This window comes from Azolla caroliniana, unplaced genomic scaffold (genome assembly GCF_043228905.1).
Source record: "Azolla caroliniana isolate FFs.n. ecotype wild unplaced genomic scaffold, voAzoCaro1.0.p SCAF_13, whole genome shotgun sequence".
Classification (NCBI taxonomy): domain Eukaryota; kingdom Viridiplantae; phylum Streptophyta; class Polypodiopsida; order Salviniales; family Salviniaceae; genus Azolla; species Azolla caroliniana.
The window spans coordinates 498,234-514,282 of record NW_028230448.1 but is presented as its reverse complement, the minus strand read 5'-3'; the positions used below and the strand labels follow the sequence as shown (position 1 = coordinate 514,282).

Below are 16,049 nucleotides of genomic sequence, written 5' to 3'. Positions count from 1 at the left end.
GTAATTTTTCAAGAGCAAGGGCAGACGATGAATGTGGATACACTGATGCTGTTATGCCTCTCTTTTGAGGAAGCCGAAACACAAAGAACAACCAAACGCCCTCGGATGTTGGGCTTCAAAACAAGTTGACTAGGAGTAGAAAGGATTAAGAAGATAAGGGAATGTGAGGTACGTTGACTAGAAGCTATGGTTGGGGTACCTTTTACCTTTTACATTGGGGCCACGAGCCACATCCACATCGAAACCCTTTGACCTACCGCTTCTCTTCGAGAGACTTGGATGGAAATGAAATTAGGCCTAGTATAATATCATTTTCATTGTAGAACATGTTTCTATTTTTATTTTTATTTTTTACTTTCGATGAATGGGTAAATATCCCATTTTTTGTTGTAAACCATTTGTCTCATGGGCCAATTTTGGCCTTAGAAGACGTTAATATATCTTTCTCTCTCTCTCTCTCTCTCTCTATGCATTGATGAATTAGAAGAAATGGTTACCAAGTTTGTAAAGGAAGAATGTGTTGAAGAAGTTGCCATTGGGAATGTTGTGATTATGCTTTTGTTATATGCGGATGATGTAGTGCTTTTTGCAAATACTTTAGGAGATGCACAAAAGCTTATGAAGGCATTGAATTTTTTTTGCATGCATACTAGATTAAGTCTCAATAGCTCTAAAACAAAGATTATGTTTGTGAAGAGTCAAAAAAGAGATAAACCATGCATTATGTACAACAATGAGCCACTTGAATGTGTGGAAAGCTTCAAATATCTTGGCCTTGAAGTTCCTTCAAATAAGAAATGGACGGAATGTGCTACCCGCTGCTTAGAGGCGGGTAAGCGAGCATATTATGCATTTGAGATCACATGCAATCTTGGAGATATTAATTGTTGGGTCCTCAAGAAATATCTTTTTGACACTTTGGTGACACCGGTTCTTCTTTATGGGGTGGAAGTATGGGGCGGTAGCATCCCTAAATCTACGTGGAAAGAGTTTGAAAATGTCCAAAAACATTTTCTTACGAAGTTTCTACAAGTTAAGAAAGAAACGCCGTACACCCTCCTCGTCCTTGAGACGGGATCACTTCCCATTGAGATCATGGCCATGGAAAGGGTTGTTGAATACATGCTTAAGGTTCAAAAAAGCCCCTCACATCGACTTCCTAGAATTGCATGGGAAGCAAGCAAAAGATCTAAAAGACACATAAAAGCAAAATTTTGTGTTCCGGTTGGATGCAAGATTTAGAAAAATGGTTTGGTAGATGGGATGCGAGACACTTGCTTCATGATGCGTCACTAGATTCCTCTGTAAATGAGGCCTTTTTGCAACGCCAATGTATCATGACATGGGACAAATGTGGTGGCTCACGCTTCACACATTATACTACAAATGTTGCACCTAACCACAAAACTATATTCTTCGGGAACGGGAAAGCCGTACACATCGATACATGTTAGAGCCCATCCTGATATCTGCCATTCGGAGCATTGCTTCCATGTAACTTAGCTCACACGCATTGAGATGTGAGACAGAACGTTAGGGCACAAGTGATGAGAGTGGCCGACTATGCACACTTTGCCCTAAACAAGTTCGAGAGTCTGAGTATCACACTTTGATACAATGCTCTGCCTTTGATCATATTCGACCATTCTTTCCACATCTCTTCGATCGAACCCAATCCTTGAACGAATTTCTCTCACAACCACGATGTGCACTCTCGATTGCAACATTCATTGGTAAAGTTCTTGAACATCGAGAGTCGCTAGTCACCTTCACACGTATCACGTGAAATGTAATATTTTTGGTCTCATAGGTCAAATATGACCTCTGAAGACGATAATATAATCTATATATCTATCTTGATTTATTTATTATTATTATTATTTATCGTAATTACCTTACCCTACTGGTAAGTTGTTAGCACTACAAGCAATGCGTTTTGGGTTCGAAACCCAACTTCCTCACCTCTCTATTATATACTTCTTATATATCTCTTAATTCACTAGATGTCACTGTGGAATGTAAGGGTTGAACCCATGACCACCTGGTCTCCATTGGGCAACCTTACCAACTTAGCTACATCCATCTGGGCTCTCTCTCTCTCTCTCTCTCTCTCTCTCTCTCTCTCTCTCTCTCTCTCTCTCTCGTGAAAACACACAATTATATTAATAAATGTTTGTGAAAAACACTACTTACAATGGGTGTCACAATGGAGTATGGTCACCCACTAACTACATGGGTTGTGGAACATGTTGAATTGCCAATAGGCAAGGCGAACACTCCACTGAGAAAAAAATTTCCACTTTCTCCAATAATGAAAATTGCCACATTAGTACTCCTGTAAACTTTCGTAGATATGCTTTGACTCCATGCCTACCATAAAATACAAAAGCATTCCCCAATACCTCAGAAATAGGAAAATGATCTCCATCTATGATGTTGGGTCAAATTGTGTAAATTGTGCGAACACCCATGTCCCAATTATGACGCATTCCCCAATACCTCAGAAATAGGAAAATGATCTCCATCTGTGATGTTGGGTCAAATTGTGTAAATTGTGCGAACACCCATTGTCTAGGCATCAAATAACATTGTCATAAAACTCGGCAATTTTGAGAAATGTAACTCCAAATTTGACAAGCAATCAAACAATGCATGAAACAATGAGTATTATCTTCCATTTGAACAATGCAAAAGAAACAATTGCCCTTTGTTAGTCCACATCTCTTTAGAGCTAATCCCAAAGGCAAATCCCAATCAAAACTCTCCAAATGAAGACCGTTGTTGCGAGCACCAATTTAGAATGTCAACGACGTCTTAAGATTTTGTCACCATCCATAATTAGAGTTATGTATTTTCTATTCTTCTTCAACCTCAGATGATCGCCATCGAAGAGACTCAACGGAGAAATGATACAAAAGATTGATAGTCACTTGTAAAAACAACGTCTAGCCTCGTAAAGACCAATAAATCTACAATTGCTCTCCTATTTGTAAACGTAAAGGACATTGCATCAATGCAATATTTTGTTGTTGTTACAAGATAAACCTGTAAGTAGGCGGGTTGCATAATAATTGTCGTGCTTCAACAAACCCAAATTTCTTTGAGATGCAGCCTCAATTATATCTCCCACCTCTTTGACCCCCAAATGAAACAAATGATTAAATTGAGAGCACAATCTCTCTTTTCTAAGCCAACATAATAACCGAGAAGACACAATAACTCTTTTTGCAAAGAATTACAACATCTCTCTCTCTCTCTAAAACAATTTTTGCATGCATACTAGATTAAGTCTCAATAGCTCTAAAACAAAGATTATGTTTGTGAAGAGCCAAAAAAGAGATAAACCATGCAATATGTACAACAATGAGCCACTTGAATGTGTGGAAAGCTTCAAATATCTTGGCCTTGAAGTTCCTTCAAATAAGAAATGGAATGATTGTGCTACACGCTGCTTAGAGGCGGGTAAACGATCATACTATGCATTTGAGAACACATGCAATCTTGGAGATATTAAGTGTTGGGTCCTCAAGAAATATCTTTTCGACACTTTGGTGACACCGGTTCTTCTTTATGGGGTGGAAGTATGGGGCGGTAGAATCCCTAAATCTATGTTTAAAGATTTTGAAAATGTCCAAAAACATTTTGTTACAAAGTTTCTACAAGTTAAGAAAGAAACGCCCTACACCCTCCTCGTCCTTGAGACGGGATCGCTTCCCATTGAGATCTTGGCCATGGAAAGGGTTGTTGAATACATACTTAAGGTTCAACAAAGTCCCTCACATCGATTTCCTAGAATTGCATGGGAAGCAAGCAAAAAGATCCAAAAGACGTATAAAAACAATATTTTTTGTTCCGGTTGGATGCAAGATTTAGAAAAATGGTTTGGTAGATGGGATGCGAGACACTTGCTTCATGATGCGTCACTAGATTCCTCTGTAAATGAGGCCTTTTTGCAACACCAATGTATCATGACATGGGACAAATGTGGAGGCACATGCTTCACACATTATACTACACATGTTGCACCTAACTACAAAACCATATTCTTTGCGGAATGGGGAAACCATACACATCGATACATGTTAGAGCCCATACCGTTATCTGCCATTTGAAACATTGCTTCCATGCGACTTAGCTCACATCCATTGCGATGTGAGACAGAATGTTGGGGCACAAGTGATGAGGGTGGTCCGCTATGAACACTTCGCCCTAAACAAGTTTGCGAATCTGAGTCACACTTTGATACAATGCTCAACCTTTGATCATATTCGACCATGCTTTCCACATCTCTTCGATCCAACCCAATCCTTGCACGAATTTCTCTCACAACCACGATGTGCACTCTTGATTGCAACATTCATTGGTAAAGTTCTTGAACATCGAGAGTCGCTAGTCACCTTCACACGTATCACGTGAAATGTAATATTTTTGGTCTCATAGGTCATATTTGACCTCCGAAGACGATAATATACTCTCTCTCTCTCTCTCTACAAAACAAAACTCAAAGAATATCAATGCCTCATCTAAATTGGCCCAATTGAGCTTTCTCTCTAGTATGTCTTATTCACATCAATCAATGCATGCCTTTCTCATGTTGTGTCCACACCTTGTTGGACTATAGCTTGACCCTTGATTTTTTAGGGCTTGTTCCTTTGGCTTTTCTAGGTTATGCTCACAACATCCATATACAGATGCATAAACATTTATTCACGACAACTTTCTCATATAAAAAGTGTTAGTCTCTATTTTAAAATCAATATATATTGAAATGCTCTTGTAAAGAAGCATGAGTGTAGGTGATCTTGTGTAGCGGAAGTGAACCATGTGTGTGTGTGTGTACGTAAGACAAGTAGGAGAGAGAGAGAGAGAGAGAGAGAGAGAGAGAGAGAGAGAAATATTAACATCTTCTAAGGCTAAAATTCGCCCATGAGACAAATGGTTTACAAAAAAATGGGATATTTACCCATTCATCGAAAGTAAAAATAAAAATAAGATAAAAATAGAGTTTAAGCTAAATAGTTCTATGAAAATAACAAGACTGTTCTATATAAAAAACATGTTCTACAATGAAAATAATGTTCAACTAGGCCTAATTTCATTTCCATCCAAGTCTCTTGAAGAGAAGCAAGAGGTCAAAGGGTTGTGATGTGGATGTGGCTCGTGGTCCCAATGTAAAAGATTATCCAACCATAGCTTCTAGTCGACATAACTCACATTCCCTTATCTTCTTAATCTTTTCTACTCCACGTCGACTTGTTTTGAAGCCCAACATCCGAGGGCGTTTGGTTGTTCTTTGCATTTTTGCTTCCTCAAGGGAGAGGCCAAGCGGTGTAAGTGTATCCACATTCGTCGTCTCCCCTTGTTCCTGAAAAATTAAACTAGTTACATGTTGATAAATAGCAAAAGGGTTATGTTTAACACTTTGTAATTTATTCTCCCTATCTTGTTTTAGTTCTAAGATATACCTACCTAGTCTCTTTACACTCGGGGTATCTAATAGTTTGGAGAGGGGGGAAGAGGGTCCTAATATGTCTTGGTATTCCGCCCGTATCTCGGCATAAGCTAGGCACTTGCATGTGAAGTGATACTTATCCTCTATCTCTATTTGGCATAACCTACATGGTCTTTCCTCTCTAGGGACTCTATTAGCTTGACCATTCTCAATCTCAAGTTGGTGAGATGATATCCTAAGTTGTCCAATGGCCACCCTTAGTGCATTTGATAAGAATGTATCTAGATATCTTGGTTGTGTGATAAAACCTAACTTAGAGAAGTGCAAGAAATGTTCCTTATACTACAACATTTTCGATGGGAGTGCCTCTCGTGGGGTGATCCATTTATATCGAGTGTAAATTTGCCATATTTCTTGGCGTATCACTTTATTATGGTCTTCATGAGAGATTAGGGTTTAGTCAGTCCCATGGTTGTACTTAAGGGGAAGTAGGTTATTAATGTTTATGCCGTTTGCAAGTAACCAACTCACCACAATGTTATACCAAGAGCTAGTGTCTCCAGACGCATGTAGGGATCAGGATGCCTCAAAGGCTGGACGGGATATCCTATCTTGTGGTTGACTATGTATCCGATGAATAAAAACTACCACTTGAAACAGTGCTTCTACTAACATCAGGGGTAGACTGAACTCTGCTCTAATAATGTCATGTGGTACTGTCGATTTGCTTCGGAGTTGACGTGATAACATCGTCACCAAAGGTCTCTCTAATTGCGTCCACATGAAAGATGGTAGACATGGAGCCCATACTACTGATGCATGCATGAGGGAAGGGGTCACTAATGAGTCGAAGAGCTTAATATTACGTTTTACAATGTTTACAAGGGTAGTGTTTACAATGTTTTCATCCTAGTTCTTTTTTAATATTACGTTTTACTACATCAACCCACCCAATTTTTGCTAAATTAAATTCTATATCGCTTTTAACCTCTTCCTTAACCTTTTTTATCTCATCCTTAATATCCTCTAGGGAAGATATTTTACCATCTTTCCTACATGTCCCAAGGTCCTTAATTTGTTTTTGAAGGTTCACATTGGCTAGTTTAAGTTTCGCTACTTCAGCAATAAGCAGTTCTCTTTCTTCCTTATCTTTTTGTTTTTCGGCTTTAATCTCTTTCGCCCATTTTTCTATTTTAACTAAACGGTTAAGGACATCTAAAAATTCCTCCTTACTTATAATTTCTTCGTGTGTTTCCTTATGGTTTCGTCTAGAAGTCATGTTGTAATTCCAAAGATAGAAGAAAGAAAAGACAAAAAGGACAGAAAAACTTAGTTGGGCATCGATGCCTTGCGCGCTAAGTTCGAGTGTAGAAGCACATGTACGCTCGCTCGTTTACCCAATCGATGAAGTCATCAAAAGTGTAGGTGATAGCGGTGACCGACAATGACAACAACGGCAACGACTACACCCGACAACGGCGGAGACGACGACGGTCAAGAACCAACGACGGTAGACGAAGATGACGACGACGACGACGACTGACGTCGGGCGACGACGACACTTGGCAGACGTCAGATGACGACGGCGTGGACAACTACAACAACAATGGTAGCAGACGGCGGTGACAATAGGTGATGATAGCGGCGACAACAAAGGACGACAACGGCGACAACAATAGATGGCAACAACAACGGAAAGAGTCGTTACAAAGAGAGAGGATGAGAGAGAGGATGAGAGAGAGAGAGTCACATGGAATACGCTGAGAGAGAGAGAGCTTGGAACAAGAAACTATATTAGCAAATGATAAAATTACATCCAACAATAACGAAGTTACAACAGGTTGGTTTAAATACCAACTATCCTAGGGCAACTAACCTTTTTTGCTATTTACAAAACTAGCTTAGTGTGTCCACAACTAGTGTGCAAGCCATTCCACTGGGGAAGTTCGATTTGATTCTCAACACACCCTTTCGAACGCAACTTCCGATCATCAGAGAGATTGTCTTGTCATTCGGTTCGTTTCAACTTTTTAGATTTCTCGGCTCTATGGCCGAATAGTCGGTTGGCTCGGCTTTGATCGTTTCGACTCGTTTGATTTATGTGGCTTTTTTTCAACTCCCCTTGGTCGGCTTGTGTCCACTGATTACCCGATTGGCTACTATTCGGGTGCTACGTTGTACTCGTCGGTTGTTGTACTCCCCCTCAAGCTTGGCAATGCACATATCGTTAGACCTAGGTCCTATGTAAATTGCTCGAGCTTGTCGACTCCTAAGGCTTTTGTGAATATGTCGACAACTTGAAGATTTGTGCTAATGTGCTGCAGGTCAACATCTCCAGCCTGGATGTGCTCTCGGATGAAGTGATAGTGTACTTCGATATTCATGCGCACGTGGAACACGGGGTTCCGAGCCAAATGAATATTCCTCATGTTGTTGTAGTACAGGAGAATCAGATCCTAAGTTGATAGAAATGACCAAATACTTCGAAATTCTTTTGAACCACATGGCTTCACATGCGACGACGGTCGCGCCCCTATATTCAGCTTCTGTGCTCAACGATGCAACTGTCGGCTACTTCTTGCTACTCCACGAGATGGCTCCATTGTCGAGGGAGAAGTCGAATCCCGATGTTGATCGTCTATTGGCTTTATAGCCGCCCCAATGAGCATCTATGTACCCTTTGAGTCGAATGATCGTGTTCGACTTATACAAGATGCCAAAATCCATTGTCCCACGAACGTACTTGAGTACTCTCTTAGCGCAATCGAGATGAAAATTTTGAGGGTTCTGCATGAATTGGCTAAGAGACCGACCGAATAGCTGAGGTCGGGTCGTGTGATGGTTAGATAGATTAAGATACCGATTAGTTGACGATATTCAGTCGGCTCACACTCTTTTGTTCCTAAGTCAACATCGAGCTTAAGGTTGCAATCGAGGGGGATTGATAGAGGTTTTCACTCAGTCATTCCGAACTTGTAGAGTAAATTGAGAATGTAGTGTCGTTGGGAGATCAATATCCCGACTGATGTACGAATTACTTCGATACCGAGGAAGTAATGGAGCTCATGCATATCTTTCATTTTGAATATGCCTGATAGGAGTGATTTGACCTTATTGATGTCAGCTAGATTCTTTCCTCCGATGACTAGATCATCTACGTAAAGGATGATGACAATCAGGTTGTTCGATTCGCTTCTAATGTAGAGGGAATTATCCAATTTCGACATTCAGAAGCCGATTTGATGAAGATACTGAGTGATCTTCGAGTGCCAAGCACGCAATTGCTTGCTTGAGTCCGTACAATGGCTTCTTGAGTCAGCTGATTGTGGTCAGATGCTTGGTCGATTCTAAACCAGGGGGTTGAATCATGAAAACCTCCTCTTCTAACTCACCTTGAGGAAAGGCGTTCTTTACGTCCATTTGATGATGGAGATGCCAACCTTTAGCAACTACGAGAACATTGCTTGTCTCAACAATTGTCATTTTTGCCACCGGGTAAAAGGTCTCGTCATAATTGACTATGTGTTTGAGCATATCCCTTAGCTACGAGTTGTGCCTTGTAGTGGTTGACCGAGCCATCAACATTCTATTTGACCTTGTAGATCCACCGGCAACCGATCGCTTTCTTGTGTGTGGAGCAGGGACTGAGATCCCATGTCTCGTTTTTGCAAAGTGCATGCATTTCCTTGGTCATGGCTTCGACCCATTGTGGATCCTTGGCTGTTTCGGAAAAAGTTTCTGGTTCTTGGATGGTCGCCACCTTCATCATAAAGGCATAATGATATGCCATAGAGTCATCGTAGCCGAATCGACTGACTGGGTTTTTCTCTAAAGTGGAGCGATAGAGCTTCTCGTTTGCAGTAGCTATGGCTTTCTTAACTCTATTTGTCCGGATAACTGGGACATCAAGGGCTTCGAACTCACTGTCGAGGGAGTGAGTAGACTCGTTATCGACTGGATCTTCGTACTTCGGCATTTTGGCCTTTCATTTGTCCAACTTCGGAGTTGGCCGAGTTGTGCTTTGATCGCTCGACGGGTCTTGAGGTTCAGTCAATCTGGTCGTTATTGGATTTTCTTCGAATATGTGTCGAAATCGACTTTCGTCTTCGATCTCTTGGTCCGCCGAGTTCGGGTCAACTGGGGTTGGTGTCAGAGTTGTCGCGCTGGTTCATACCAGGATGCCGATTCGTCGAAGATGACGTCACGACTCACTCAAACTTTTCGGATAGCTGGGTCATAACACTTGTACCCCTTTTGTTTAAGTGAGTACCCTACAAGGATACATTTCTTCGACTTGGGATTAAGCTTTTGTCACTTCTCGGTGGGAATATGTACATAAGCGATTGAGCCGAATATCCTGACGTGGGATAAATCCGGCTTCTTTCCGAAGAACTTCTCGTGGGGTGTGACGTCATGTACCTTAGAGTTTGTACACCTGTTCATGAGGTAGACACTTGTGTTAACCGATTCTTCCCAGTATGAGTTCGGCAGGTTCTTCTTGTTCATCATTGCCCTTGCCACCTCTACTATGTGCCAATTCTTTCATTCGGCTACGCCGTTTTGTTGAGGTGTGTGTCGGCACGAGAATTCTCATCGAATTCCTTCCTTTTGGAGATAAGTTGTAAATTCGTCTGAGTAGTACTCCTTGCCCCCATCTGATTGAAGGCATCGGACATGCCAATTTGTGCCTTTTTCGACTTCGTTCTTAAATGTTTGGAAGTGTCTTAGAACTTCACTCTTTTGCCGCATAGGGTAGATCCAAGTGTGCCTGGAGAAGTCATCGATGAACGTGACATAATATTGGCATTCGCCGAATGTGGTTGTCTGTGTTGGTTCCCATACATCTGAATATACTACATCTAGGATCCCTTTGCTCACGTTCCTCTTTCGAGAACGATTGTCGGTGTTGTTTACCGAATTGGCAGGCTTCACATACGCCTGCAATCTCCTTTTCGGTAAAAGTCGGGAGTTCGATGACGACTCCTTTCGACTGCATTCCCTTAAGGATGATTCTCTTGTGCCATAGTTTCAAGTTGGTTTCGACTTTGAGGCCTTTTGCAAACATGGTTGAATTCACCTTGTTCGACCCGAGGATGAACATTCGGCCTTCTCGTCGACCGTGAGCTATGAGTCAATTGTCTTTTTCAATGAAGCACCCTTCATTGTTGAACCGCACTTACATGCCTTGTTTTTTTTTTTCCATAAAACATATGCTCCATTGGTATTAATAAAAGGCCCGGAGGCAGTATACAGATAGTACATAATATTGTTTCATCTCCACAAATATATATTATAAAAAACAAGGCCAAATATAAGCTTTGGCATTTATCAAGATACTGCTAATTATAATCCATGAATATAACTCGAGTTGGCTGACCTTGTCTCTTGCTAATGGTGGGAATTGCGTTCTCGGGTTGGCTGACCTTGTCAGTCTTGGCCGAATCGGTCTTTGTTTCCTCGATCGAATCCTCTTCCCTCATCCCATTGGGAGTAGAGCATATAACCATTAGGCGCATTGCTCCTTTGTTCGACATGATTTTCTTCAACCAACAATATCGATTGAAGGTCGAAAAAGGAGGGAGGATTCTCCCTTGCAAGAATGGCCGATCAAATCGTGTTGAATCGTGGTGCTAGGCCGCCAAGGCATATTTGCACCATTTCATCATTGTCGATGATGACATTAATTGATCCAAGGGCATCACACGGCTCCTTGATCTTCAAGGTATAGCTAGTGATCGACATATCCCTTTGTTGTATATTGTTCAACTTCTCTCAGAGTTGAAGTTTACATGAGCCGTATTGGTCACAAAAATCTTCGTGAGATTGCCCCAAGATTCTTTTGGTGTTTTTGCCTCTCGAATATATATGAGCATGTGATCATGAACGCATGATGCAAGACAATGCAACACATGGCTTGCCACTTGCTCCCATGTTGGGTAATCGACGTGTGTTGGGTTCGGTTGCGTTTCTTGAGCTCCCTCGATATATAACTCCAATATCCTTGACCAACAAGATATTGGTGCATCTTGTATTCCCAAGATGCAAAGTTCAATATGTCGAGTTTCTCTGTGGGCAGAACGCTTCCCATCTGAGTGTTCATTTTTCTCCTCTATCGTTGAGCCGATTGTGTTTTGGTTGTCAGCGTGAGACATAACATGGTTGAATAACCTTGATCAGAAAACTATTCGCTTTGATACCATGTAAAGAAGCGTGAGTGTTGGTGATCTTGTGCAACGGAAGTGAACTGTGTGTGTGTGTTCGTAAGGTAAGCAGGAGAGAGAGAGAGAGCTTGGAATAAGAAGCTATATTAGCAAATTATAAAATTACATCCAATAGTAACTAAGTTACAAAAGGTTGGTTTAAATACCAACTACCCTTTTTGCTATTTACAAAACTAGCCTAGTGTGTGCATTGCTAGTGTGAAAGCCATTCCATTGCGGAAGTTGGGTTTGATTCTCAAAAAAACTATTATAAATAGTAAAGCTACCTTCTACGTGTACTATCTCATTGTGTCTTTGAGTGTTGTGTTACCATTGTGATCTTTCCATTGTTTGCATTCTTTTTGGTGTAAAATCTTTAGGTCTTGAGGGCTTAGTTCATATTTGGGTTGCTCTAACTCCAACAAGGTGTATTAGATTGACAAGTTCAAGTACAATAGGTTAACGATGAAGAAGTTTGGAAGACTCAATAATGCTCAAAAGGAACACTCACAAGAGAAGAAGAGAAATAGAAGATTAATTGAGTGTTGAAAAAATGGAACCTAAGATGGGAACTCAATCACTCAAAGACAATTGTCATTTTCTCGATCTCATCACACATAAATAAGTGACTAATTGCAAATGGGAAGCACTCAAGGGAACTTCATAATGAGAAGGCTAGGAGTTTCAAAAGTATTACAATGCACGCTTCGCCACCCCTTGGAAGAATGACAATTGAGATGTATTAATTCAAAGGTGGAAACAGAATTTTGTCAATCAGAAGAAACCCACCGACATGACAAATGAAGACTGTGAGGATCTTGACTACCTTGTGATGTTAATGACCCAACTTCATCTTGAGAACATCATTAAACTTTCAATCGATTGCCAAACCTCAGGAGAGATGTGGAACAAATTGCATGACGCAAACAAGGAGAGCACTAAATCAAACAAGGTAAACCTCATGCAAGGTTTTAGAGTTTGAAATAAAGGAAGCTTAACTTGGTTGCCATAACATCATTCAATAGTTGAAGGGGTTGAAAATGAGGTTGGACTTGAAGATCCAAGTCATGGTGCTCGTTGTCAAACACATGGGATGCCTTCTACAATGTGCAATCTTTGAGCATACATAACAACTCTCTCAAACATGGAGGTGTAGAATCCCAAGAGACTGAGTGCTTAGCCAAGTGGACAACGTTTGTGTTTTCAAGGACACCAAGTAAAATCTCCATCTAAAGGCAAAGGGTCATTGAAAATCTTGATACACAAGGATTCGTGTGAAACAAAACACAGAGAGACATGTGTTATAACATACAAGGCTCATATGTTAGAACATACGAAAGAGAAAAGGGTTTGTGTGCCTTAACATATAAAGAAGAGGAAGCTCATGCTCAAAGGAGGACAAACATCATGCACTCACCAACACACGAAATAGGAGAATCTTCGTGCATTGCCTTCACACGGAAGGAAAAGAGGGAAACCTGCAGTTGCTTGGTACCCAACCCGTTGACAACCAACAAGCGATCCAAGGTGCATGGAGAGAAAAGGACGACGACCCAAGTGAAACGAATGTAGCACACGAGGCCTAGTGTGCTATCCGTACGAAGGACAATGCTAAAGGCTAGCCAAATGAATCATCACTAGCCCATTGCATGAGGGGATTGTTGACCCTCTTGTTGTTACTCAACGGCCTTCCACTTTACACAAAATTATATGCCTACACCCCTATATAAGACAAATAAAATATATAAGCTTGCAACACACACACAAACCAACCCACATACTTCATGCATACACAAAGCCATACTTGCACAATCACATGTATACATTAGCATAAACATATTTGCACATACAGACATACATGAACACTTAAAACATACAAAGTACATACACACAAATATATATTTGAACATACACATGTGACATACCTATGAACAACCATAATTATATACCTATGTACATACACATTTACTTACGCGCACATACATACATACATATTTACACACTTCCGCATATTAAATCCACATATATACGTACACACATATACATATAAACATAGACAAACCGACATACACATATACCTTGACACACATCTCCTACTTAAGAACATAGACACATTCAATACACATAAATTAGAGTTATGTGTGAACTCAACGAGACATTCCAAGAGATCAAACACCTACATGCAACTAATATTTAGGGAAAATATCGTAATAATTAACTCCATCAAAATCATCGTTGTTGGTTTAGGTTCCTAGTAGTCTCGTTGCTAAATGTGTGTAACTCACGACAACGTCTTGTGATGAGTTTTGGAAATGATATCCTTTGCATGAGCAAGGACACAAAGATCTATAGAGTTCAAGACGACACTGACGAGGATGATGAGCAAGAAGGGTGGGAGCTCATGAACGATTAGTCAACTAAGAGTTTTATCCTGTAGAAAAATTATAATGTCTTCTAGTAATTATAGTTAAAACTATCACCTTAGTTAAGTAGCACCTCATGCTACTTGACTATGAGTTGTATGCTCCATATTTGAAGATGTGATCCATCCCCATGACAAACAATCAGAGAATACTTTACCGCAGACAGTAAATGAATCCCTGAGAATGGAAAGCTCAATGCTGCTGGAGGGACTGAAACCAGAGCTTTTCTTGAATTTTTTGACAGATTAGCAATTTCAAGTTGCGAAAATCCTCCATTAAGGTTGCAAGATTTCAAGAGAATGATTTCTTGCTTTTGATTTCTTTCTCTTCTGCTTAGAATGTTTCTCCTGTGTTTCAGAGTGGTCCTTAATCATCTAGAATGTCATGCATCTCTTTCTCAGCAAGATAATCTTCCTCATTCAGGTTTGTTCTCATCACCAGATCTTCTTCACTGTTTTTTGCAATGCAGCTTGCTCTTCGGCCTGAACCTTGTGTCTCATATTTATTTTTGTTTCATCACTCTTCTGGACCTCATCAACATTGTTCTCACCCATTGGACAAAGATCTAGCTCTTCATTCACTCTGTTGACGTCCTGTTGGAGATTCTCATTGAGCTTTTTCTTGATGCATTTCACTTTCTTATTTCTGGGGAGTGTCTCCTTAGCTTTTTTGTTCCGAGACACCTCTGAGTTATCTTCTCATATCACTTCCAAAGATATTCATTCTATGTTTTTAACAGATTCATATTGATATATATATATATATATATATATATCGGAGATGGGGATTCTGCTGATAAAAATCCAATCCGGTGAGAATGTGAGGCTTTGATGTTTCCCTTTGCAATAAGATACTGTGCGCCTTTCGCAACAAGAGGTTCTGTAAACAGACACTCGGGAAGGATCGCTCTACATTTCTTTCACAAGAGGGTTTCCCTTCATTCAATTTCAATTCTTTCTATGCCTGCATCTTCTCTTCAATGCTAGAATCAGAATACTCTTGCCATAGATGCCGCATCTCAAGGAATCTATTGCCATATGGTTATGGTATTTCCGACGTCTCTGCTGCCACAATATTATAGCATCTCTATATGTGGATTAACAAAGTGGTTACATTGTCCTGATTTCAGAAGGTCCCTCTGATGGAGGGAGAAGGAAAGCCAAGCTCTCTCTCTCTCTCTCTCTCTCTCTCTCTTCTTCATTAAGCACAAACTTCCATGTCTCGAAAGAGAAAATCTGGCCAAGGTCAGCTATGGAAAAACGTTCAAGAGGCAGGGCACATACCTTTTCTCCGATCTGACACATCTCCGATGTCACCCAATTCTTCCCACAAAGAAGACGGCAATGACAGTGATGAGGAGGGAATTGCTGCAGATCGTCCGGCAGATCTACTCACCTGACCATCAGAATTAGAGCCATTTCCTGCAGAGGAAATTAGCAATTAGGGTTTTGGTTTAGGGTTGATCGCGTTAAATTTATGATTTGGTTTAGGGTTTTGTGGAAGTGCAGGAAGAAGCAGAGGCAGAGGAAATTAGCAATTTCTTGTTGGTGGTGATTCCATGGTCTGATTGATATCTCTGTCTATGCATATCGTTGTCTCTGTGTTCTGTCTTTATTACTAATTGTAATTAGCAATTTAGCTTAACCTAATAGTAAGTAATAAGCCCACTTAATCTTTATTGCTAATTGTAATTAGCAGTTTAGTTTACCCTAATGGTAAGTAGTAAGACTACTTAATCCTAGGCCTTGGGTTCGAAATTCAACTTTTCTTGTCTCTATTATATACATATTTTCACTAACAAAATCCTATTCATCTACTCCTCTCTCATCACTTGGCTTAACCTAGTTTAAAATTGAGAGAATATTAAAACCATATTGATTATTCTAATGAAATCAAACTAACTCCAAAATAATGTCCTCATGCACTTTGGCTATATGCACAAGTGGCTACAAATTAAGTAATTCCATCAAATCA

General features: G+C 40.3%; 1 long non-coding RNA gene across 1 annotated transcript; it reads right to left on the bottom strand.

Annotated features, from left to right (window-relative positions):
- Nucleotides 1-5,038: 5,038 nt before the first annotated feature.
- On the bottom strand, nt 5,039-15,492 carry LOC147855896 (uncharacterized). Its single transcript, XR_015530668.1, has 2 exons — nt 15,359-15,492; nt 5,039-5,365 (listed from the first exon to the last, which is right to left on the bottom strand). It is a non-coding gene; the product is annotated as an uncharacterized LOC147855896 (long non-coding RNA).
- Between the last annotated feature and the right edge of the window lie 557 nt (nt 15,493-16,049).